Source organism: Hyaena hyaena, unplaced genomic scaffold, assembly GCF_003009895.1.
Source record: "Hyaena hyaena isolate Hyena2069 unplaced genomic scaffold, ASM300989v1 scaffold_609, whole genome shotgun sequence".
Taxonomy (NCBI): domain Eukaryota; kingdom Metazoa; phylum Chordata; class Mammalia; order Carnivora; family Hyaenidae; genus Hyaena; species Hyaena hyaena.
Window position 1 is genome coordinate 997,108 of NW_024081240.1, and position 26,419 is coordinate 1,023,526.

Here is a 26,419-nt window from a genome sequence, read left to right on the forward strand (position 1 = left end):
AACAGACTTCTATTCAGTAATGTTATTTCTCAGTTCATTGAATTGAATTCTCTTTTGGAGTTTTCTTACATCTCCTCGGATTTCTTTATAACAGCTATTTTGAATTTGTATCAGTTATATTGCAATGTTCTGAAGATTTGTATTCAGTTGCTACAGAATATTGATTTTTTTGTGCTATCATATTCCTTCACTTTTCATAGTGCTTTAAAGATATGCCTTTTGCTTTCACATCTGAGTAGAAAACACTCTCCTTAATTAGTGTTTTATATCTTTAGTTCTTACAAGTCAACTGTCTGATTATTACAAACCTTTCTTTTGTTTATAGAAGATAGCACTATAGCTCATTTGTGGTCTCTACTATTACTCATGTTCATTCACAAGAAGCAAGAAGCAGAGTGGGATAAGATGTGGACTTTGCAACTAGGGCTATGTGGGTGTCCATATTCTTTCTTGGGGTATTCTGAAGTGGAACAGTCAGAAAAATCTGTGGGTGAATCTTCTGCTGAAGTCCCAGAGCAGGCATTCCTTCAATGCCCTTTTTTCATTATTTAAATTTAAGTTATTTAATGTACAGTGTAGTGTTGATTTTGGGAGTAAAACCCAGTGATTCATCACCTCTGTTTTTATATATTCACTTAAACTTTATTATTTACAAGTTAAATTACACGGCAGCTTTACATGGTATGAGATGGTTGAGAGAGAGAGAGAAGAAAGAAGAGGAAGCTAGCTCCCTAAGATTCTAGGCCACCTGCACCTCCACCTTTTGTGGGTATGTAGCAGAGTCTTCAGTGTTGCCTCCACCCCAGTTCCTGGGTCAGCTCCTAGAACACAGGTATTAGTTGGGTTCTGGATCTGACAGTCTTAGAGCCACCAGGGCTCCCACTAGCAGCTTCTTTACAAGTGTTGGGCTTGAGTGTGATGCATCAGTTTGTCTAGGCAATGGTGACATATGAGGCCATTGGAATTCAGGTAGAAGGTGGAATAGGCATCATAAGTCCAGTAAAGCTCTTCCTTGTCACATTTGTAGAAACACAGAAAGACCATGTGGATGGGCAGCCCCACAAACTGCCAGCATGCTTCCAGAGTCCAGTTCTCTGGGTGGCAGGTTATCTGTAGAACCTCCAACTGAAGCTGTGCAAAATAGTTCCAGACCAGGAAGCAGCAGAGGTTTAGTGACAGAATGTACCATGTCCAGTCCTTGATATATATGTTAAGGATCTCAGTAATGAATTCCACATCTGATGAATAGAGAGTATAGTCATGGGAGTGAAGGAAGAGATTGGGAAGTTCTTATCTCAGTCTTTCATACATCACAGCCAGGTGCTCTTTTATACTCAGATCTCCCGCTGAAGAGGCAAGGGAAGGGTAAGAGGTATCAAAGGTACCCCCAGGACAGGGGCAGGGAGGTCCTTCAAATAGGTTCCTAAGCCCATCCAGGCAGCCACTATGCATCTCAGGTCCTGATCCTTCCTTCCCCTTTCCTGGAGGGGGAACCACCCATGGTGAGCTGCAGGCCTAGATCTGAGAGAAAAGAAGTGGGGAATCTCTATGAAGCAACCAGATAGAAGTGTGTGTGTGTGGGGGGGGGGGGTTACCAGAGAAGAGAAGATAGAGAAGTGATTATTGTGGAGTGGGGCCAGAAGGGGGAATGGTAGAGCCCATAGCTCATCCCAACAAGTGCCCTCCTTAATGCTCATCACCCATTTAGCCCTTCCTTCCAGCAACACTCACTTTGTTCTCTGTATTTAAGGATCTCTTATGGTTTGCCTCCTTCCCTTTTTTTTAATCTTATTTTTCCTTCCCTCCCACTATGTTCATAGGTTGTGTTTCTTAAGATCCACATATGAGTGAAAGTATGATATTTGTCTTTCTCTGACTGACTTATTTTACTTGGGATAATACACTCTAGTTCTTCCATGTTGTTGCATGGAACAACATGGAAAAGAAAGGTTTCATCTTCATTTTTAAAGGTAATTTTGGTAGTTATAATATTCTTTGTTTGCAGAGTTTTTTCCCCAATTATTTGGAATATATAATCTCACTCTTTCCTAGCCTGCATAAGTTTCTGCTGAGAAATCCAATCATAGTCTTTTGGAGGTGAGGGGGGCAGAGGGGGTCTTGTATGTGATGAGTCATTTTTCTCTTGATGCTTTAAAAAACTCTTGGTCCATGACTTTTGACAATTTTATTATAGTATGTCCTGATATTTTCTTCTTTGGACTGATCCTATTTTGGGTTTTATGAACTGCTTGAATTTGGAATTCATTTCCCTTTCAAGATTGGTAAGTTTAATTTAATAACTTAACTTTAATTTGAGAGAGAGAGAGAGAGAACGAGCACAGAGGGAGAGGGGCAGAGGGAGAGACAAAGAAAACCTTACTAGGCTCCACACTTGGCATGGAGCTCAATGCAGGCTGGATCCCATGACCCTGGGATCATGACCTGAGTGGAAATCAAGAGTTGGATGCTCAATTGACTGAGCCACCCACCCACCCCAAGGTTAGTAAGTTTTTAGCCATGATTTAATCTAACAAGATTTCTGCCTTTCTTTCTCTCTCTTCTCCAAATGGGATTCCTACGATATGAATATTGTTCATCTGTGAGTTTCTCAATATTGATGCAGGCTTTCTTCACTCTTTTTCATTCTTTTTAGTTTTACCTTTAAGTGGATAGTTTCACATGACTTATCTGAGTTCATATTCTTTCTTCTGGTTGATCACACATACTGCTGAAGCTCTACGTAACTTTTCATTTTATTCCTTGCATAATTCATCTCCAGAATTTCTTCTCTTTTTAAATTATTTCTATCTCTTTGTTGAATTTCTGTTTTTGTTCAGGGTTTAATTTTCTAATTTCACTGAATTGTTTAGCTTGTTAATATCCTTTAAATCATTATTTTGAATAATGTTTAAGATAATTTGTAAATATTTATTTGCAGTCAATTACTAGAAATTTACTGTGTTCCTTTGGTCATGTTACGTTTCCTTGTTTTTCATGCTATTTGTGCCTTTGAATTGATTTCTGATTATATGAATAAATAGATGCTTCTTCCAGATTTTTATGGTCTGACTCCGGGTTGGTGCAATGGCACTGGTTGTGTGGTGTGCACCACCTCCATTTCCAGGAATGCACATTTGCATGGATTCTGAACAACTCTATCACAGGTCAGCGCCAGTAAATATTTCAAGGATTCTTGTTTACTAAGGCTAAGGTCATCTGCAGTGGTGGGGCAGCACTTTTGAGCTTTTTAGTGTTGATGGATGTGAGGCCTTCTCGTCTCATTTTCTCCCATTTGGTAACATCATTGCCTGAGAGATCCCCCTTAGCAGTAAAGTCTTGGAGGGGAGAGAGGTGAGCAATAATGTCTCCTGTTCTGAAAACATGTAGCAGTATAGACTCTGGACAATTCTGTCTACCATGGTCAGTGTGGATGAAATGGAAGAGATTCTTCTGCTCTACATTTTCCCGTAAAGATGATCACAGCTGAGGGTATCCTTGAGCTGAGTTGTTCTGGGATGATGAACAGGAAAGCACATGTAAAATGGTAGGCTGTTTGTATTTTTTAAGCAGCCATTCTTGGTTTTTGTGCTCCACAGGGTTGCTGCAGCTTCTTAATCTTAATCTAGAGTTTTCTCATCGTTTTGTTCATTTTTATGGGAGAATGAAGGCTGGAACATCCTAATAAACCATCTTGCTGACATTATTCTACTATAATTTCTTCTTCAGCACATTGTTTAAGAGTGTGATGTTTAATTTCCACATTATTATATATTATTACTTCAGTTGTTCTTCTGTTATCATTTCAAATGTGATCTCATAGTGGAGAAGATACTTTGATTTCAATATTTTAAATATCTTGAGATTTACATTATGATCTATTGCTGATATTATTCTATGTGCATCTGAGAAGAATGCATATCCTGCTCTTGTCCAGTGGAATGTTCTATAGGTCTGTTAGGTCTAACTGGTTTATAGTGGTGTTATTTTTAATTTCTGCCTAGTTGTTGTATTATTGAAAAGTGTCATATTGAAGTGTCAAACTAATATTGTAGAACTATTTTCCCTTCAATTCTGGCATGTTTTGCTTCATACATATTGGGGGCTCTGTTCTTTTTTATGTATATGCTTTATAACATAGCTTCTTGACGCTTTTAACAATATATAACGTTCATCTAATACAACTTTTAAAAGTTTAGTTTCTTTGAAAATATTATATTCACCTAGCTCTCTTTTTGTATTATTTGCGTGAAACACCATTTTCCATAATTTTAAATTTATGTCTTAAGTCAGTCTATTATAGACAGCATATAGTTGAATCCTTAGCTCTATTCATCGAATTGCCTTTTGATTGAATATTATATTCAGTTATATTAATGAGAAACAGTCTGAAAACTAAAGAAGGCTCTCAGTGTTCTTTTGAGGAACTTATAACAAATTAATATTAGCTATTATATATTAAGATAGTACCTCAAGTGTTGATATCTTAAAAATAAGAAATGAATTACCTCTGCCATTTTGCTTATTTTATATAACATATTATTTTTTAATTCCTCCATCATTGCCTTCTTTTATGATTAATTGCTATTTTCTAATGTGCCATATTGATTCCCTTATGACTGCTTTTTCGGTATTTGTTTTTACATATTTTTTTAGTGGCTACATTGGAGATTATAATTAGTAACTTTATAGGTACAAGTTTAACTCATATCACCTTAATTGCATTAGTGTACAAGAACTAAGTTTCTTTTTACTCTCAATTTCGTTTATTTTCTTATTGTCAAAAATATTTTTGTCTCTTTTATGCCCATTAACATGTCAATTTATATTTATCTTTTAAATCATATAGGGATAAAAAAGGAGTTCCAAACTGCAATACAGTTAGCTTTATTTTTAACTATATAATTACATTATCTTGCTCTTTACTTCTTTATATGGATTTTAATTGCTACACAGTATTCTTTATTTCATCCTGCACTACTCCTTTTAACTTTTCTAATATTTTAAAATTTTAATGTTTATTTATTTTTGAGAGAGACAGAGACAGAGACAGAGACAGAGCATGAGTGGGAAAGGGGTAGAGAGAGACAGAGACACAAAATCTGAAGCAGACTCCAAGCTCTGAGCTGTCAGCACAGAGCCTGAAACAGGGCTCCAACTCACCAACTGTGAGATCATGACCTGAGCCAAAGTCAGATGCTTAACTGAGCCACCAGGTGCCCCTCCCTTAAACTTTTCTTCTTGGATAGGGCTACTGGTGACTAGGTGTTTTTTTTTTTTTTTTTTTTGGTGACTAGGTGTTTTATTTTTAATGATAACATCTCATTTTTTTCTTGATTTTTGAAGAATATATATAGATGTATTGATTATCAGTATTCATTTCAGCACCTTAAATATATCACCACTCTCCTATCTTCCTGCTGTCCCTCCTCCATGTTTTCTGAAGAGAAATTTGCTGTTAATATCATAAAGATCATTTGTTAATAAAAAAATTTGCTTCTTTCTTTCTTTCTTTCTTTCTTTCTTTCTTTCTTTCTTTCTTCTTTCTGTTTTCAAGGCTTTCTCTTTTTTCTTAGCTTCCAGATGTGAATCTTTTTTAATACTTTATTTTTGAAGTTTATTTTTTATCAAATTGGTATTTAAATTCTAGTTAGGCAACATATGATGTAATATTAGTTTCAGGAGAATTTAGTTATTTATTACTTATATATAACACCCAGAGCTCAAAACAGTAAGTGTCCTCCTTAATACCCATCACCCATTTAGTCCTTCCCCCACTTTCCTCCCCTCCAGCAACAAGTTAAGGGTCTCTTAAGGTTTGTTTCCCTCTCTTTTCTTCCCTCTCCTTATGTTCATCTGTTTTTTTCCTTAAATTCCACATGTGAGTAAAATCATATTTTGTCTTACTTTGACTGACTTATTTTGCTTAGCATAATACACTCTAGCTCCATCTCATCATTGCAAATGACTGAATTTCATTCATTTTGATGGCTGAGTAATATTCCATTATATATGTATATGTGTATATTTATCTATCTATCCATCTATCTATCCATCTATCTATCTAACTATATATATATATAGTTTGGGTATTTGGTATCAACAATTTGGGTATTGTTGATAATGCTGGTACAAACATTGAAGTGCATGTGTCCCTTCAAATCAGCTTTTCTGTATTCTTTGGATAAATACCTGATAGTGTTGTTGCTGAGTCATAGTGTAATTTTTTTTACATTTTTGAGGAATTCGAAAATTTTTAAAAATTTTGAGCCACTCCAGAGTGGCTGCATCAGTTTGTATTCCCACCAACAGTGTAAGTGGGTTTCCCTTTTTCCACATCCTCACCAGTATCTGCTGTTTCTTGTGTTGTTAATTTTAGCTATTCTGACAGGTGTTAGATGGTATTGTGTCATGGTTTTGATCTGTATTTCCCTGATGATGAGAGATATCGAACATCATTTCATGTGTCTGTTCACCATCTGGATGTCTTTCTTGGAAAAATGCCTGTTCATGACTTCTGCCCATTTCTTAACTGTTTTTGTTGTTGTTATTTGCTTGTTTTGGGGTGTTGAGTTTGATAAGTTCTTTCTTTAAGTTTATTTCTGTATTTAGAGAAAGAGAGCATGAGCAATGTGAATGAGGGGGCGGGGAGAGATGGAGAGAGAGAGAGAGAGAGAGAGAATCTGAAGCAAGCTCCGCACAGTCAGCACAGAGCCTAACATGGGGCTAGAACCCAAAAACCATGATATCATGACCTGAGCCAAAGTAAAGAGTTGGATGCTTAACCAACTGAGCCACCAGGTATGCTGAGTTTGATAAATTCTTTATAGATATTGGATACTAACCCTTTATCAGATATGTCATTTGCAAATATATTCTCCCATTCTGTGGGTTGCTTTTATTTTTGAAGTTTATTGATATTCTTGGAGGTGTAGATTCATATCTTACATCAAATTTGGGAGTTTTGAGACATTATTTCTATAAAAAAAAGTTAATCCCTTTTTTTTCTCTGCCTCCAGGACCCCCATCAAGTTTATGTTGGTGTCCTTTATGGTGTTCTAAGAACTCAGATTCTGATTTTTTTTTTATTCTTTTCCTTTTCTATTCCTAAGACTCAGTCTAACTTGACCAATCTTAAAGCTTTCATATTCTTTCTCCTACTCCTCCATAGCTGTTGATCAATATTTCTAGCTTTTTCCTTTAGTTATTGTATTTTTCGGCTCCAGAGCTTCAATTTCATTGCTTTTTATGTCTCTATTTTGATATTCTCTGTTTAGTGAAAGATTATTCTCCTTGTTCCTGATAGCTGTTTGTGGGTTGCCTTACCAATAACAGTATATTTAAGAGAGTGTATTTAAAGCTCTCATTTATTGAGTCCAACACTCAGATTTCCTCAGGGATAGTATCTACTAATTTCCTTTTATTGTATATAAGCTGTACTTTTTGTTTGTCTCAATTTTTTTGCTGAAAAACTAAATATTTGATGGTTGTTTGTTGTGTTGTGATTTTTTATTAACTTCTTTTGAAATATATGTGTTCCTTTTGTATGTAGCCAGTGAAGTGTATGTTCAAATAGCTAAGTGATGTTCCAGTGTTTTGACTGTTTCCTTAAATGTCTGGAGCCAGAATTATTTTTTAATTATAAGACCTAAATTCTGGTTACAGACTCTTGATTTGTGCTTGAGGCAATACGCTCCACTTTGTTCAAAGTGACTAGCAGTATTTTTTAATATAAGTTAGATCATGGCCCTTGTCAGCATAAATCTACTTGAAGCTTTATATTAGTCTCTGATACTTTAAATCATGCTCCTACCTACCTCTCAATCATATTAGAAATCTTCTTCCTTTCCACCTTTTAAACACTCAACTGTACTGGCTTCTTTGGGTTTCTTGAATAGGCCAAATGTGGAAGCATGTTTATTGTTGGTTAAAACAACAAAGAAACATAACAAAGTTGAGTTTCACATGCTGAAGTAATTTCTGATCAAAATATGCTTTATTGTGGGTCGCTGAGTTTAAATTGATCTTTTTTAGATGGTTAGCTTGTTTTGATCACCCAACAGAAACGGTATAAAAATAAAGTTTGCAGACCAAAAAGTTCCAAGTATTCATTTGCAGGAATGAATTCAAATGTAATACCTTCCTTATTCTGTGCTTTTAGACAGTATCGTTCACCTATCACAGCTATCTTCTTAACTGGATGCAAACTCAGTCTTTCTCAGCATGGCACTCTTGGCATCCACTACCAATTGATGATAGTCATATTATTAGCCATTTTTAATGCATAATTATTGGTAAATAGTTTGATAAGGGTTTATATTCCTGGAGTCCAGTAATTAGAATAACTGCAAAATTTAGATTTATGACAAAATATGAAGAAATTTGAAAAATCAAACTTTATTTCAAAGTATAATAAAGCACATTTTACATAGCTTATAGTAGTCAGTAAAATGAATATGTACATTTGAAAAATCTTAAGTATTAAGTTCCATTGTATCACTTTAAAATATGTAACGTAATTTGGTTAATATCTGATTTGAGTATCAGAATAATTTTTTAAAAAATAAGGGGTAATAGCCTGGTACTGGGTACTTATAGAGGCTTGATATTTACATAATTGGAAAATAGGAAAAATACTATTCATGAACAATGATTTATATTGTGAAAATTCTGAAACTTAAATTTCAGGTATGTTTTGTATAGTGACTTAATAACAAAGTGAGCTGCAAAGCAAATTTCTATTAATTTACTCATTTTACCATTCATTTCCTTAGCATCATGGTAAACATAGTGTAAGGGGAAAAATATTTTCTAGTCCAAAATGTCTATGTGATAAAGTGATGATATTTGCTTGAAAAATAGCAGCTAAATACATTGTGTTCGAAAATATATCAAGAAATGTAAAGTTACTTTCATATGGAGAATACTGAGAAATGTGATTCTAGAAGAAAAAGGAGAGTGTTACCTAAGAATGAATGAAGAATCAAGCATACTAGATTTGAGAGCCTCATGATCAGAGTCACATTCTGCAGATAAGCATGGACTGAGTTGTCAATCAGACTTCATGAATGGATTGTCATACTACATGATTCCCCACTGCTTCTTCTGCTTATCTTATTCAGCAAGGCTAAAATCCTCACTCTTCACTACTTTTCCTTTGAAAATTGCATTATTTCAGTTATTACACTTTCAAATATGTCCTAGTGAAATATTGTCTAATAGAGATAATTTCTATTTTGACCTAGATAGCATAGTATGATCAGTTCAGGTGAACCTAGGTGGCTCAGTCAAACATATGACTCTTGATTTCGGCTCAGGTCATGATCTCATGGTTCCTAGATTCAAGCCCCACATTGGGCTCTATGCAAAGCAGCACAGAGCCTGCTTGGGATTTCTCTCTCTCTCTCTCTCTGACCCTCCCCAGCTTGTTCATTCTCTCTCAAATAAATAAATATTAAAAAATGAGAATCTGTTCAAATTGGTTCTGCCACTTATTTGACATTCAGCAACAAAGGTAATTTATTTTATTAGCATTTTCCTCTTGTGAATATGGGGTTATCAATATCTTAGAATGCTAAGTTACTTATAGGATCAAATAATAAATACAGAATGTATGTACTATAGTGACTAATTTTTGTAACATGCAATTATTGGGAACTATATTACTACAATTAACGTAGATAGGATTTCAAATACCTTTTTTTCATTATTTGTATTAACATAGTTAAAAAATGCAAACTCAAAAGTATTATTACATAGCTGAGCTAATGGTAAACTGTATATTTGCTTAGAATTAAAAGTCTAACAATCAATTACATTCCAACATTATTGTGATTTGTAAATCACAAAATCCTATCATAAGTATTAAATACATTATTAAAATGTGGCGGGGCGCCTGTGTGGCTTAGTCGGTTGAATGTCTGACTTTTGCTTAGGTCATGATCTCGCGGTTCGTGGGTTCGAGCCCCGCGTCGGGCTCAGCTCAGAGCCTGGAGCCTGTTTCAGTCTGTGACTCCCTCTCTCTCTGACCCTCCCCTGCTCACGCTGTCTCTCTCTCTCTCCTAGAAATAAAAATAAAAAATAAAATAAAATAAAATAAAATAATAAAATGTCAGCAAGTATATAAATCTATTCTTAGAAAACTTATATCTTTTTTTTTCTGCCATGGTACCCCCCATATTTTTGAGAGTAATAGCTGTATCAAAGAAAAGTTGAGAACCACTATTCTGAAGCATTCCCGTGGTAGAATATTTGAAACCACATTGTGTTTGAAATTGGAAAGCCTACGTATAAATCCTCTCTCAGCTATTGCCGGATCTGTGGCTTTGGAAACCAGCTCAGCCTCTTCAAATCTCTCTTGTATCATTTCTAAGTAAGAATAATAATTATTATTTACCTCACAGGGTTGTGTAGCCATCAACTTAATTAAGAAAATCATTGTGTGCTTTGATACAAATGCTATTCTTTTTTGAAAATCAGCTTGATATACTTGGATAAAAAAGAAATTATAGTAAAACTGGCTCAGGGTCTAATTCTAACTTCAATCACTTACTTGTTACCTCATTGTGAGCATATATTAAACCTAATGATTTTATGTGTAAAATATGATTAATTATATGTTCTTGATGGGTTACAGAGAGGAATTAAATGAGATGACTAATACTTAGTGAAGGTCTGATGCTTAAACAGATTGTTATAGTTGTTTATAATTATGGTTTCTGATACTGTTATTACCCACCTATAAAGACTGTTTACTGGGCCTCAGTTTATGTACCTACTGAATGATAATTGGCTAGGGATGTTACCTCATTCATATGTTCCTAGGCCAATAGATAAAGATTAGGCAATATGCACTGTCTTGTACCTTTTTCTTCACCCTCTGTTTCACTACTGTAAAATGCAAATACGCACATTTTCCCCATGTACTTAAGGACAGAATAATTTGGTGTTATCAGCTTGAAGTCACTGGATTTTCATAGCTTCATTTTACTTATATTGACTAATTGTGAAAATAATCTTTATGAAATGTATGGGATGTGGCTCGGGTTCATTATTTGTACTCTTTCAACATGTAGCTCAACATACAAAACTAATTTGAAATGTTTATTACTATCTCTACCAGTCTAGTTTTCTCTTGGATATTCTTTAATTGGAATTCTGGATAGAAATAATAATAGTTTTCTACTTGAAGTTAAAATGATTCCCTCATCAGCCTTTTGTGTGAACTTTTTGCTTCTCAACACAAACCACAATAATATATTTGTGCAATTCATATCATCTTTTGAAAAACTCAACTCGGTGAAGGCATTGTGGGTCATAACTAGAGACTGTCTTCTTGTCATAAATGACAGTGGTAAGATTTAAGATAAGCAATTATTGTTCTTTCATGGAAAGCAAAAGTGCTGAAGTGTCCTTAAGATCTCAGCAGAAGTGATTTTACTTATAATAAAGGAAATTGCATCCATTGTGGATACCACATTCTTTGCTACAATGCCTTTAAAAAAATATAGACTGGAAAAATGGACTTGATGCTAAGGGAAATCCTTTAAAACCTGGAAAACAATAGCGTTCCTGTTATTTTTTCAAGGATCAAAATGAAAACTAGGCCTTTTCTAATATTATGTTCTGTGTGGTTTTAGGTATGGAACATATTAAATGTACCAGAATACATCAGATGCTGGCACTGGTGTTCATTCTGGTCCGTCAATATTATCTGATGGTCATGGTGCAGTTAGTGGACTTTCTCATATGACACTAAGATTTTAGATTTTTAAAAAAATTGCTTAGTATTCTGGTATAAAAATAATGTTCTCTCCATGGAGTATCAATCCCCAATGTCTGCATGATTAGTGTCTTCTAAAGGGTAACTTCACTGTGCTTAGAGACGAAGTGCTAAGCATTTAATTTAGTAGACATTTAGTAGTGTGTTACATATAGGTCATAGATTATTTGCTCAGGAAAAGAGAAAAATTTAAATAATAAAGATCTATAATAAAAGTGCTCAAGATAATATTACATGCAACTAATGGTCATGTTAGGTAGTCTGGTGAAATTTAAACCAGAGTGAGACTATTAAAAGTGTTCAGGAGTCAGTAACTTAGCTTCATCTTGATTCTAAGAAAAGATATTCCTGTGAAATGATATGCCATTTCTGAGGTTTGTGGCATTTATGGTGCTCATAAAACTGTACAACCATAAAATATCAAAGTCATTTGATAAGATCAGCCTCAAGGAACAATTTGAAATCAGCTGGTAAAACAATACTACCTTGACACTTTTATTTTAAAGACACACAAGAGCCAGAGAGGAAATTAAATGGAGGTTCACGCTCTTCCCTAAGTCCTCATATGGCATGATTTCATAACTCATTCCTACCTATTGGTCCTCATGTTTTATTCTCCTCTGTATCATTCTTCTAAGGGAGGTCATTCATTTGACAAATACATTGTTAAAGCAACAATTTTACCTAAATTCTTTATAATCCCTGCTTTGCAGGTAGTCACAATGACTTTATTCTGTCCCACCAGACTGGGAACCTTATAGTTTGAGATGAGATGACAGAGGAAAATTCATACTCTCTTAATGTTTTGAAGACATTTCCAGTTTACACATCAGAATTGTTTTCAAATTTTGTTGTGATGAAAGGCTTATATATATGTATTATTGTAAAAAAGATATATTTAAAAAGATAAACTTCATATGTAAATGTACATCCACTTTAGAAGTATAAGAAGATATTTCACCTTGAGCACCCATACCAGTACTAATTATGAAAGGGAAAAATTAAAATATAATAAATGTCATAATAAGTTAATAATTAAGACTTGACATATCCAAAAAAGTATAGACAGTCATTGCAGACTTTCTATAAAATTTAATTGTAGGAAAACAAAATTAAGTGCAAGATAAAGTGATTTATTTGGTATGATTTCAAATTTGTTAAGTGTGTTTAAGAGTGTGTAAATGTAATATTGCTTCTGGTTGTAGGAGTTATAAAATCAGTTTTGTTACTTGTATATTTAATAATTTCCCAATATCATACATTAAAAATGTTTTAAAATCTAAATAGATTACTTAGTATAAAGAAAACTCAGTAACAACTAGTAATAGTAAATGTAATATCTTTAACTCTTAAAACTGTATTGATGCCCACCAACCATATAAATGTATTACAAAATTTTAGTTATGAGTGTTGTGTCTATAAATTTATTCAAAATTGTTTTTAATTATATTTCAGCAATTCTGAACAAAATTTACGAATTAAATTACTTGCAATATTGTTTCTATTAGGCATTAAATTAATTAATATACTCATGATTCTATAGTACAAGTGTTCTGATTTTATACACACATGTACACGCACGCACACACAACTCCCTATTGGGAAAATCTGATATATTTTTACACATACATACACAATATATATGTAAAAAAATACATATATATATACATATACATATACATATATACATATACATACATATATATATTACACAAAGCTGGTGTTGAGGAAATGTTGCCTGCAGGTTATTCAACTTCAAATTTAGTATAACAATAAGGAATGATTTTACAGAAATGTTTTGTTTGTTGGCAATGGCTTTTTTTTTCAGTAGATTGGATTTTGAATTTGTCATAAAAATTGCACTTTGAAAGGAAATTCCAATACCTAGAAAATAACTTACTCCACATAAGATGTCTGTAATTTGGAACCCACTGTTGTGTGATTCATGATTAAACAGTGATTTAAAAACTTTTTTTTCCAGATGGATAGCTGTTCAGGCGAGAAAGACAAAACTTTATATCAGATTTGTTAAATGATAAAAATATCATTGGATTTAAATTAAAGAAAATGAAACAGAAAAGCAAAGCAATCTTTGTTTATGCTAAAATACATCTATAAAAAGCATTTTACAACTATTTCAAGAAAATTTATTCTAATCAAGATTCATTTTCTATGTTATGAACTTTAATGTCACTTAGTGGTAAGAATGGATGCAGAATATATAAAGTATAATTTGTTCACTTGAGGTAAGTTAAATTTTCTCATTCGTGACATCATGAAAGAAAATTTAAGTTAGAAAGATATTTAGTGGCATTGGAAATGTTTTAGTACTTTATACTTTGCCTGAAATATGTTTTACTTAATTTCAAAAACATCTCTTTGGTACCATAGGGTAGGTATTACTTTCTCCATTTCATCAATCAGGAAACCAACAAGGCATTGAGAAGTTGACATGTAGCCATTGCATACCTTATTTAGAACTCGACCTGCATCTCATGGCTTTAAGTGAGGGATGTTTTCCTTTCTATATCATTAAAAGTCTTGATTATTATTTCTATTATAAAGAGTTTATAAAGTAACTTTTTAAAAAATTTAAGTAATATAAATGGGATGCAATTGTTGCTTGTGCATGTGAGAGGTAATTCAACTCATTTCTTCACCACTAGGAAAGACAATACATGATATTCTTTAAGACACTCTTAGTATAGTAACTAGGACAAATGATGGAATTAATCCTTGTTGAATGTATTAAATAAGTTTCATCTCATTACTTGGAAAATGAAATTGTGTCATTAAAATTCCTTCCCCCCAACCCCCCATGTTGTGGTTCATTCGGCTAGATATCATGAACAAAACACTAGAGCCTCAGACACAGGTTCAAGTTGTATATGGTATATAGAAAATTGACCCACCATGACTATGTTCTATGACTATGACAACTATGACAACTATGACTACCATAAATCTCAGGATGTTCTTTGACTATCAACCTACAGAATGTGTGCTATGATTAGGGGGACAGTTCTAATGCTCTCCAACTATTATCCCTCTTTTGAAGTACTATTTTGACATTGGTAACATTCCATTGTGTTTGTACTCTTTGATATTGCAGGATTCTTAAACATAATTTATTTTTATTTTATTTTAAGTATATTTATTTATTTTGAGAGAGAGTTAGAGAGAGCATGAGTGGTGGAGGAACAAGGGTAGAGGGAAAGAGAATCCCAAGCAGGCTCTGTGCTTCCCCATGAGATCATGACCTGAGTCAAACTGAGAGTCAGAGGCGTAGCCAACTGAGCCACCAAAGCACCCCAGTTGCTTATTTTTAACAGAAAATATGGCATACAACATACATCAGGAAACTAACTCTAGGTGTTGGGGGTTTTCTTTGAGAATCTCATGCAAAGAGAAACATTTCCAATTTAGGAGACATAAATTAATTTTAATTTTAATAACTAAAAAGCCATTTCTAAAACTGAGTTTAGTAGAACCTGGGTTTCCTACAATACTAATAATAAATGGCAAGTTCTCTGGGCAAACAAGTTTACAAATTTATATCCACAAGTATTTTCATGATGCACATAAGTCTTTTTATTTTATGTTTTTTAAAATTTATTTTTAATTTTTTTTATTTTTGAGAGTCAGAGAGAGACAGCGTGAGCAGGGGAGGGTCAGAGAGAGAGGGAGATACATAATCCAAAGACAGTCTCCAGGCTCTGAGCTAGCTGTCAGCACAGAGCCCTACACGGGGCTCAAACCCAAGAACTTTGAGATCATGACCTGAGCCAAAGTCAGGCACTTAACCGGCTGAGCCACCTAGGCACCCCACACATAAGTATTTTTAAAGATTCTGGGAACTGTTCTTCATAGAACTCAGTTAAATTTCATTTTCAACTCCTCAAATACATTGCCTACAAATATTCCTCTCCATTTTTGGTTTTGTTTTGTTTTTTTCTTAATTTATGGAATTCTTCTTAATAACTTCAGACACAACTGCTGCTTGGATCACAGGTATAGCACTGTGAGATAAAATCTTGTTTTGAGTCATAACTCTATCAGTTAAATTACTTGTATGGTTTCAAGCAAGATACTGCTCTAGATATCAAATTAGAATATTATTTACTCAATGAAGTTTTTTTCTTCAAAAGTAATTTCTTTAAAGGTTTAATATGTATATATGTGCGTGTATATCTGGTAGATATATTTATATATTCATTTACACATCTATGTATGCATATATATTTTATATGTGTATATATATCATAATGCCTTTCACTCTTTTAACACTGGATTAAGTTTAGGTATACAACATAATTTGATATATATATAGTTGACCATTGGACAACATGAGTGTGAAGTACATGGGACCACTTATATATATTAAAAAATAATTACAGTACTGTAAATATATTTTTTATTCCTTATGATTTTTATAACTATTTTTCTCTAGCTTATGTTACTATAAGAATGTAGTATATAATACATATAATGTACAAAATATGTCTTAATCAACTGTTATTGGTAAGGCTTCTGGTCAACAGTAGGCTATTAGTAGTTATGTTCTGGGGAAGTGAAAAGTTATACATGCATTTTTTACAACATTTAGGGACAGCTCCCCAACCCTTTCTCGTTGTACAAGAGTCAGCAATATATATTGGAAATGATTAACATAGTAAGTTGATACCTATTATCACCTATATTTTTTCTAGTGATGAGAACTTTCAAGGTCTACACTCTTAGGAACTTTCAAATATACCATATTATCTATACTCATTATGCTGTACATTACATCCCTAAGACTTATGTATCTTATGTTTAAAGTTTGTACCATTTGGCCAACTTCACGCATTTTCCCCACCCTCTAATCCTCATCTCTGGGAACCACCAATATATATTTTTTGTATCCATGAGGTTTTTTTTTTTTTTTAAGATTGTACACAAAAGTGAAATCATACAATATTTATCTTTGTCTGGTTTATTTGATTTAACATAATGGACCCAAGTTCTACACTATAAGATAGTGGTTCATTTTCATTATTTTTTAAGTGATTGCACATCTCACTAATTCCAGTGTTTTGGCTACTATAATTATGTAATATGGTTTGAAATTAGGAAGGGTAATTCTTCCAGATTCATCCTTCTTTCTCATGATTGCCATAGCTAGTCAGTGTCTTTTGTACAAAAAGCTATTGGAATTTTGATAGGGATTACATTGAATAGGTAAATGAATTTGTTTAGCACAGACAATTTATCAACATTAATTCCACAATCTATGAGCACGGATTGTATTTCTACTTATTTGTAGTTTCTTTTTCTTTCTGATAGCTTATTGAGTTTTGTACCCTACAAGTTTATGGAATTAGTTTATGAGTTGTGACAGCTTTTTTAATCTTTGGAATGAGTAGATAATTTACATGTGTACAAATCAATCTTACATAATACAACTGTAGCAGAAAAAGGTTTTATTTATTTGGCTATCTGCTTATGGTTCAGTGCAGATGGAGCAGATAAAAACATCCATCTCTCACTATTTCCCTGGAAGTGGTTTACCTGTATACTTTAAAAGTTGTTGACTGAGAGGCTGGGTACAATCTTCCCTAAAGACTGGATGACATATCCCCCACCTTTTTTCTCCAGCCAGCATCTGTGGAAGGAGCTTATACAATGTTTGTCACCAAAATTTTTCTCACTGCCACCAGGGACACCCAGATCACTGGTTTTGCTAGCCAACAGGGTTTGTGCTCACAAATCCCATAGGACTATCAAAAACGAAGTAGTTCTAATAGGTGCAGGAACACCATCTCTGTGGATTTACACTTGAGCAGGCAACATTTCTTTCAGGGAGGGGTTTAGCTACATATTTCTCTAGCAGCTAGCTACATGATAGTTCAGCCTCTAATCAGCATATGTTAAGGTGCTGACTGTAATTCTTCCCTAGGATATTGACGGCTCTTAACAAATTCTTACAAACTAAGAGACTCTAAGAACAAAAGTTTGAGAGATGACTAGGAAGTTGAGCTAGGCAGACTTGACATGTTTTATCTCCAACTCAAGACCATTCTATCAAGACTGGAAGAAATGGATGTTTTATCTACTACACAGAAACTGAACCAGATTCTTATGGAAAATGAAGAAAGAGAAGAATAAGGTCCAAGCAAAGAACAAGAGAAAACTCCCAAAGCAGATTTTAATAAAACAGTTAATGTTTCACTTGAGAGAGATTTCAAATCAATGATCATAAAGATGCTCACCAAGGCCAGGAGAGCAAATTGAGACTATCAACAGAGAAAAATATTTAAAAGTGCCAAACAGAAATCACAGAGCAGAAGAATACAACAATTGGACTAAAAACATAATAGATTCAACAACAGCCTAGATCAAAAGAAATAAAGGATATATGAACTTGAAGACAGGGCAGTAGAATTCATTCAATCATAACAGCAAAAAATAAAAAGAATGAAAAACATTAAAGATAGCATAAGGGTCTTATGGGACAGTGTCAACTGATTCAATATACATAATAAAAGGGTCACAAAAAGAGAAGAGAGAAAGAGCCAGAAAACTTATTCCAAGAAATAATGGCTAAAAACTTTTGTAACCTAGGGGAAAAAAAACAGCCAACTAGGTCCAGGAGGCAAAAAAGAATTCCAAAAAGGATGAATTTAAAGAGATACAACCAATATATATATAATTATATTGTCAAAAGTTAAAGAGTGACACTCAAAGGCAGCAAGAGAAAAAATCATGGTCACATTCAAGTGAATCCTAATAAGGCTTTCAACAGATTTTTCAGCAGAAACTTTGCAGGCCAGAAGAGAGTGGGATTTATTAAAAATTCTGAGCCAACCAGGAACTCTAATCAATAATACTGTCCTTCAGAATTAAATAAAGGAACAGTTTTCTAGACAAACAACAGATACAAGTGTTTATCACCATGAGAACACTTACAAGAAATGCTAAGGTGACCTCTACCTCTTCAAGTGAAAATCAAAAGGTTCTCATTAGTAATATAACAAGAAAGAAACTATGAAACTCATTGGTAATGTGATCAATCTCATAAATCTAGTATTAAGTTCAAAAGACAAAAGCATTAACTATAATTTCAATACTTTGTTAATAGATACACCATTTGAAAAAGAGGTAGATTGTGACATCAAAAACCTAAAATGAGAATTATGTACAGCTTTAGTATGTGTTCAAGGTTAAGTTGTTAACAGCTTAAAATAGACAGTTATATTCATAATATGTTTTATGTAAATGTCATGATAACCACAAAGCAGAATCTATAGTAGATTCACAAAAGATGAAGAGAAAAAAATCCAAGCATATGACTAGAAAAAATCACCAAGTCACAAAGGAAGAAAGACAGCAAGACAGAAAGTAAAGAAAAACGCAACTATAAAAACAACTGGAAAACAACAAAATGGAAATAGTAAGTACATATCTACCATTAACTACTCTACATGTAAATAAACTAATTTTTTCAATCGGAAAATACGGTGGCTGAATAGATAACAGACTTACTTCAACTTTAAGGATACAAGTAGACTGAAAGTGAAAAGATAGAAAATATATTTCATGCGAATAGAAAGAAGGGGTTCCTGTACTTGTATTAGACAAAATAGAATTTATGCCAAATAATATAACAAAAAGCATTGTCATTATTAATGATAAAGAGGTTAATTCATCAAGAGGGTATAATGTGCAAATATTAATAGATCTGAAGGGAGAGACAGCAATACAATGATTTCAATACTCCAACATCACTGATAGATAATCCAGACAGAAAACTAGGATAACATTGATTTACACTATACTTTAGATCAGATGTACATAGAACATTCCATTCAATAGCAGAAGAATGCACATTCTTTTAAAAAAACACATGGCACTTTCTCCAGGATAGATCATGTTAAACCACAAAACAAGTTTTACTTAATAAATTTAGAAAGATTGAAATCATACCAAGCATATTTTCCAATCATAATAGTATGACACTAGAATTCAATTTCATGAGGTTGCTTAGGTGGCTTGGTTGACCTCTTGCTTTTGGTTCAGGTCATGACCCCAAGTTTGCGGGATCAAGCCCTATGTTGGGCTCCATTCTGAGCATGGAGCCTGCTTAAGAGTCTCTCTCTCTCTCTCTCTCTCTCTCTGTCTACCTCTCTCCCTGTTTCTCTTTCTCTGCCCCTCTCTCCTCACACTCTTTCTCCTAAAAAAGTAATTTAATAAAGAAAATAGAAAAATTCACAAATATGTGGAGATTAAACAACCTGTTCCTGAAAAACCATTGAGTCAAAAAATAAGACAAAGGAGAAATAAAATAATGCATTACTAAAAATGAAAATGGAGAAACACCATGCTAAATCTTATGAGGTGCAGCAGAAGCAGTTTAGTGATAAATGCCTACATCAATAAACAAGAAAAATCTCACATGAATATCCTAACTTTACATGTCAAAGCTAGAAAAGGAATAAATGAAGCTCAAAGTTAATAATAGGAAGAAAATAACAAATATCAGAGCAAAACTGAATAAAGACTGAAAAGGCTATAGAAAAGATTAATGAAACTGACACTGAAGTGTTTTTTTTCTTATAAATAAAAATATACCTTTTACTAGATTTACCAAGAAGTGAGAGTACTCTAATAAATAAAACTGTTTTATTTATAACATTAAAATATGTTTAAAGGCATTATAACTGACACCACAGAAATACAAAGGATTATAAGAGTTTAGTTTTACTGAAACATACAACCTACCAAAGTGACTTTAATAACTTTTTTACATACAAAAATATTTTGTGTTCAGTAAGAAACAAAGTTGCTGCAATTCATACCTAGCCTTAAAAAATTCCTGGCATTTGGTTAGAATTGACAGGGTTTGTAAACTTTGACTAAGGCAACTGAAATGATTAACTAAATATGAAAACCTTTTCAAATAAAGTTTGCAAGATTTGCAAGTTCCATAATTACAAGCAATCTATGACTATTTGAGCCTGGTTATTATTGATAATAATAGACAGGTGTGATCTTTAGAGCAAATATCAGCAAATTAGAATCAAATAGTGAACACTATTTTTTCCATAATATAAGTTGCTTTATGTGGTTTCTATCCAAGAGTAAGCAGTTAAAAACTAAATAGAAGGCTATGATTTCCCTGGCAAAAGACATTTCCAGCTTATACGTAAAGGGAAAGATTTTATCTAACTGAAAAAAATCAGAATATGTACCTAAACTTAGTATGTTTATAAGATAGTGGCATGTATTTCTAAATTAGGTAAACTTTTATTTCATATTTCTAGCACTACAAACATTAAAGTATATATTTGTTTTTCTGGCACCTGGGGTGCTCAGTTGGTTAAGTGACTAACTCTTGATCTTGGCTCAGGTCATGATCTCTTTGTGAGATCAAGCCCAACTTGGGGCTCTGCACTGGCAGCATGAAGCATGTTTGAGATTCTCTCTTTTCCTCTTTCTCTGTCCCTCCCTGGTTCTCTCTCTCTCTCTCTCAGTTTGTCTGTCTCTCTCTAAATTAATAAAAATGAATAAACAAATTAGACTTGTTAATATTGTAACAAGTATACTTATTAATATTTGGGAGGGAGGTATATTAATAGTTGGCTTTCCTCTAGAATTTGAGTTTCTTGAGGGGGTAAGGCCGTACATTGTTTTTGTATTTCTCTAAGGTCAGAGAGAATGAAGAGTTGATTCTGAAAAAACTTGCTAAGTGAATTTGAGAAATAATAACAGCTATATGTTTTTACATCTTACTATGTTCCAGGAGATTCTTTTTTTTAATGTGGCATAAAATTTCTTTCAACTTTTGCAAGCCACAGTGTAATTATCTATACAATGAATATTTAAAAAGAGATGATGTAAAAAGATTGCCCTGTAATGTTTCAGATCGATGTATGTGAGCAGAGAAGCAATATCCACCCCTGAGTAAAATATTCTTCCTGACATAACTTTTCACTTTATTTGTAACTTACAATTGCTAAAGAGATTCATATTCATTGCCTCATTAAATCCCTACATCAAACCTATGAGGTAGATTTTATTACTTACTCTTAGTTTGTGAATGACTGGGATTGAAAGATGCTTGGCTTGACCAAGCTTATCTACCAAGTAAGGAGAGATAATTAAATAGAATATTGTTTGTTAAGTTCAAGACCTGTTCTCTTGCTACTATATTAATTGCTTTTTTTGCTTTTATTTTCTGGTTGTGAATTATATTTGTTTACAATATTTTCTTCTGTCTTATACTTTCTTATGTATTCTGGCGATGTGTATATACAATTTATGCTTTTAATCAAAATGAAGTATCCTGTGAATAGGGACAATGTCTCTTTGTATATATGTGTGTATTTCCTGGTTTACTTCTAACATTGCTCTACATATAGTAGGTATTAAATAGAGGCTTGCCAGATTTATCTGATTAGTTTTATGCTTAAACAGTTTTTTGGAACATTTTCATGAATTAAAACACTTAAATATATGGGAAAAAAACAATTTGTCTTTTAAAAAATGAGATGGCCCTACAATTCTTTACTAGAGATTGGTAAATTAATCTTGATACAGCTCTGGTAGGGCATGCATTTTTGAACTAGTTGGGCTATTTGCTTTCACTGCCTACAGTTTGATAGGACCTTTTAGTCTTTTCAGGGCTTTAATGGTATTCATGGAAAAGCAGACTGAATTTTTTAAAGCTAATGAGGTGTCAGCTTCCTCAGTGACTCATTTTCTCTTTTGTCCTTCGCTATTTTCCATTCCTTGCCTCTGAGACAATATAGAGTAACCAAAGCATGAGACTATTATCAAGAGAGCATTAGGGAACTTCACTAAAACGCTTACTAAAAATCAGAACCAAGACTTAACATTAATTTTAACAACTACTTAATATTTTCCTCCATTTCTAATATACATCACAGAAAGAGTGCATATTTATAACCACATTCCTCTGATGATCATTCGACTCCTTCAACATTTTATCATTTTAGCTCTTCTAATGCTCTGGGAACAGATTGAGCCTCTGCCCACTTACATTAATTTGAAGTTTTCTAAAAGTGTCCTTATAAGCAATAGATATCTTTGGCCAGCATAGTCTGAATTTTTTACATTTTATCCCTATTACTTTGAGTAAGCTCTTTATTAAAATACAAGCATACTAACTTGAAATTAATATACAAATCCATTGATATATTAGTACATATTAACCAACACCACATGAGTAGTACCTGTGGAATGAATGCTGGTGACTTACATGATTTATCACCCAGCAAAGGTCCACTATGAAGCACAATACAGAAAGTAATGATGAGGGGTTGTGTTGGAATAGAGAGTACCACAGGTCATAATCAGGCTTTCTCTTCATTCACATACTAAGGTGCAAATACAGTGGCATTCATTCGATCATAGGCATTGAGGATTTACCACTTGGTATTGACCTTGTTATCAACTGCAAAGGCTCATGACATAGAGAAATGTGTAATGTTTCTGATGGACAACTTTAGCTGGTTTGTAACTGGTATGGATAGTGAAACACCTGTTTCTTAAAAGGTATTACTTGTCTAACCAAAAGATTATCTCCTATCATCAAAAATCCAGTTTCTTTCATGTTATTTTTAATTTCTATTTTAACGTATATATCCATTCAGGTTTTAGCTCATTTTGTATTTCTTAATTTCTAAGGTTAGATTTTTAAAGGGCCATTTTTTTATTATGCTTTCTATTTTTTTAATATTAGTAGAGAAAATGGCTTACAATGTCTCTAATCTTACACTTTATGCTCTCTTTCTACACAAATACATACAAACAATATGTTTTTAGTTTATTAATATTATTATTTAGGTCCTCTTTGTCATTATATTTTGTCTACTGATTTGTTCTACTTCTGTGAGAAAATTATTTATGTAATAATTCCAATTAAACTGTATTTTTAATCAAGCAAGCTCTCTTTTACTCTTTCTTTATATTTATCTCTATCTGTCTGTCTGTTTGCCTATCTATCTATCTATCTATCTATCTATTTCTACCGATCTATCTATCATCTATTTTCCCCTTGTAGGCCTTTGAATATATAGATTTGGGACTTTATCTAAAGAACAGATTATTTTGATACATTTTTAATTTTTGCATCTGTACCATTTGATAGATTTTCTCCTTATTATCTGACTGTTAGATCCTCTGGAGCTATCCTCCAATTTTTTTTCCTATTCCTTGCAATTTCCAAATGTTTATATTTTTTTCTCTATTGCTTTGAGATAATATCTGAACTTGATTTTTCATTCTGTACATATAGGTTTGTAGAATACTTAGCCCCTTCAAGTCATCTATTGCATTGTCTATTTTTTTATTCTTAGAAAACCTTGTTTGAGCTACTTATATCTCCTAATTACTCTATTATATCTCCCTTATATCTCCTAATTACTCTATTATTTTTAACCAGATTTGTCCTCTATTTGCTCTAGTTCTTTAGGGTTGTGCTCACTTTGTTCTGGCTTTTCTCTCTTTGGTTGATGAAGAAACATCAATGGTTCTACTATACTTTTGTTTGCCCACCAACCCAGTTCAAAATCTGAGGAAGTTATTGAAAGACACTGTGTTTGGTAGAAGACAAAGCGGTCATTCACCCAGCAAACAATTGGATAGAAACAGGCAGCCCCTTCTGAGAAGACTGAAAAAGGTATCTTGAGAATTAGGTCTTTAAAAAACCTTGCAGCCTCAGGGAAACTGGACTTAGGCTACAGTGTAAGTTCCTCCATCTATATGGGGCCAGGGACATCAGATGCATTATATACAAAACTGATGCAGACTTTCTTTCCCAGGCTCTCAGATCTATGAAGGTTATTTCTTTATAGACTTTGTATCTTCTGCCCTGGAGCTCTATCTTGCTCTGGAATGGACACCAAAAAGTATAGTAAACACCTGGCACAAAGTCTTCATGCAGGGTCTCTTGCAGAGCTGAGGTTTCACTGGTACCCAGCTGGCAGTGAGCCCAAACAACAATTTTGCTCAGAGAGGAAGGCGAATTAGAGTTGGAAGGTAAATTGGGTAGGGAAGAGAGTTCTATCATGGTCAAGCCCTATTTTGATGCCTGGAGTCACAACAGCAAATGAGGATGCTATAGGAACTATTCTTACTACTCTTGTGTTCTAGTTGGGAGAGGAAAAAAGAATTATAAACTTACATATGAAAATTAAAAGTTAACAGATCCCAGCAATATGCTATGATGATAATCCAATAAGTGGTAATTGCCTAGGAGATTTCAGAGTTGTGTATGATTGGATGAAATAGCTAATAAACTGAGAACTGAAGGATGTATACAATTCTGGGGTTAAATATTCAAGGCAATGAAATGGCAAAAGCAACAGTCCAAACATACAATTAGACTTATGTGTTAGAAGAATAAAAAGTGGAGGTGGAACATAGCACTCTGAACAGTGATTGGTACAGATAAATGAAATAACTCAAAAAGAGATAAAAATTGTCTGTGTCTAACAGTGTTCTTAAAATAAAGTCATTGGCAAGTACCAACATTAATATTAAATAAAAAATTTCTCAAACAGAAAGCAATCATTCTATACTTAACCTAATATTTTAAAAACTGTCACATATGCACAAAAATACTAAAAATATAAAATATATTTTGTAAAACTATTTCAGATGAGTGTGTAATTCTTTGCATTGAAAATGTTTTCATGGTGAAAAAATATATATACCTCAAACTCAACTAAGATATCAAACATACAAAGCTTTGGATATTTATACTTCTGAAAATATCAGGCAATTTCATATTTCATATTCTATTTTCATGCTATTCCTTTAAATTGATAAACAATGTTTTTATTTCTGTCTTCCTCAAAAGTAAATTCCACGACTAAAGACCCAAATGGAGACATAGAAGAACGTGGCCTCTGTCCTTCTAAGAAAGAACAGTAATTTAAATTAACACCCACCCTCAAATAAAGACCTCTTGGCAGAGTTCTGGAGTCCACTTAAGAAAATTTAGCAACACAATGCAACTAATACCGTGAAGATAACCACTCAAGAAGAGAAAGAAAAGAGCTTCATTTTGCCTCCATCATTCCCTTCCAACCCAGCACTGCTCAACACTAAAGGAAATTTCCCAACTAAAAAGAGTCCCCTACACCAGGAAAGGAAGGAGGATAAGATGAACATAGGGGAAGGAAAAAAAAAAAAGAGGGAAGCAAAACATAAGAGATTCAAGTATGAGAAAAGTCCCAACAGGGTTGATGGAGAGGAGGTGAGCAGTGAAAGGGCTAAATAAGTGATGAGTATTAAGGAAGGCACTTGTGATGAGCAATGGGTGTTATATGTAAGTAATTAATCACTAAATTCTAATCTAAAACCAATATCACGGTAAATGTTAACTAACAACAATTTAAATAAAAACTTGAGACAACAATAAAAAATAAAGGAAAATAAAACCCCTTGAAGAAAATGTGTGGAAAAAGCTCCTTGATGTGAGTCTCAGTACGGATTTTTGAATATGACTCCAAAATCAAAAACAACAACAAAAAACAATAAACGGGACTTCATCAAACTTAAATGATTCTACAGAGCAGAAGAAACAACAAAAAGAAAAGGCTACCTATAGAATCTATAGAGATTTTTTTGCAA

At 33.3% G+C, this 26,419-nt stretch overlaps 1 pseudogene; it reads right to left on the bottom strand.

Moving 5' to 3' along the window:
- Positions 1–814: 814 nt before the first annotated feature.
- On the bottom strand, positions 815–1,669 carry LOC120248745 (annotated as a pseudogene).
- Positions 1,670–26,419: the final 24,750 nt, after the last annotated feature.